Raw genomic sequence first — 1,686 nt, forward strand, 5'->3', positions numbered from 1 at the left:
AAAATACAAAATAGGGCTGGGAATGTGACTCAGTGGCTGAGTCCCCAGAGTTCAATCCCTGGTGTCCCCCAAAATGAATACATAAAAATAAAAAGATAATTGATGGATCAGGTGGTAATTCAGGGAAATAAATATTGATATATTTGGTTGAACAAAATACAACTCACTGAAGCACTTTATAAAAAGTGCTGTATACTCTTAATGTCTTATAAATGGCTAACCAAGCCCATGAACATGAGACCTACCTCATAAAAATCACTTGCTGACCCCAAGTAGACAGGTTGGGTCCCTTATGTGATTTCAAAAAAGTAAATGATTTCTGTTTCTATTGCATGCTTTTTATTCAATTGTCTCAAAGTAAACAGATTTAGCAAAACATGCACATATCCATATTCTCTTAACCCAGGGATCATATAGTCTGTGCTGTGATTTACTATTCAGAAGCCAGTGTTTTGGTACATTCAGAAAAATTACCTATCACTCTAGTGAAACATGTTTTGTCTTTCCCAAAAAGGATTTGAAGAAGTTAATAATTTGTTTTTCAGTACAGATTAGCAACAAAGGACTGGTTGTGGCATAGCCATTAGCCACCATCATCTTGATAAACTGACAAACATGGTCATTGTTCCACATAGGCCTTAAGGAAGAAAAGATGCAGTCCAAACAGTACATGAGCATGAAGAAACTCATGAGCAGCAGGATGGTCCTGGTGGCCCTCTGTACAGGGTTTGCTCTGGGAGAAAGACTGGTGATATGAAGTTTCTGGAAGTGCTTCTTATGCCTGCACAAGAGGGTCACCATGTACCCACTTGAGAGAGCCATGAGCCCTATAAGAAAGCCATCCCAGAATACACCTAATACATAAAATAAATGCCTGAGGAAGTAACTCAGTGGTAAAATTGTGCAGTATTCAGTAATAATTACAAGACCACGTGAGGTCACATTGGGGATCACAGTAGGAGAGATTGAGAAGTGAGCACTCAGGGACATGTAGAGCACCCACAGGAACACAAGGGAACACAGACTCTGATGTGGGGACTTATGTTTGAACTTTGCCAAGCAGGAGCTCCTGGGACTGAAGGTGATTGCCTGGAGGACACTCAGCAGGCAGGTGGCACAAATGGAGAAGCCCCTCAACACCTGTATAAATAGATCAATGATTTACATTTGTTGTTATCCCAAAAGACCTGAGGCACAAAAATATTTGTAGCAGTGTGCCCAATAATTATCAGCAACCCTATGTGGATTAGAGCCAAGAGTCCAATGATCAAGTCAGTGGGCTTCAGCTTGTGCTGGAGAAGAAACCTGAAGATGTGGAAGAGAAGAAGGATGATGTTGGCTGAGATCCCAATGACAACTTCAGAGAAAAGTGCATTTCTCATACTAATAAGATCATATAGTTGGTTGGTCTTTTTCATCTTTTGGGCAAAGAATCACATTATATCTTAGGAGAAAAGGAAGAGAAAGTCTTTATTTCAAATAGTAACATCATTATCAATCTCAGCCTCCACTCATATCATCAGGAAATGTCTTCAATCACCCCAACACACACGTTTCCCCCTTCAGTACTCAAGTTTCTCTGACACCCTCCAGGTACCATTCTCCTGTTATTTCCAAATCAGGTCTGGATCATATAACAATTGTTGGTTTCCCACTGTTCATCACCATTTGTATCCATTCACAATT

At 40.1% G+C, this 1,686-nt stretch overlaps 1 pseudogene; it reads right to left on the bottom strand.

Annotated features, from left to right (window-relative positions):
- Nucleotides 1-477: 477 nt before the first annotated feature.
- On the bottom strand, nucleotides 478-1,418 carry LOC124971200 (vomeronasal type-1 receptor 90-like; annotated as a pseudogene).
- Nucleotides 1,419-1,686: the final 268 nt, after the last annotated feature.

The sequence above is a fragment of the Sciurus carolinensis genome, chromosome 19 (assembly GCF_902686445.1).
Source record: "Sciurus carolinensis chromosome 19, mSciCar1.2, whole genome shotgun sequence".
NCBI classification, from domain to species: Eukaryota; Metazoa; Chordata; class Mammalia; order Rodentia; family Sciuridae; genus Sciurus; species Sciurus carolinensis.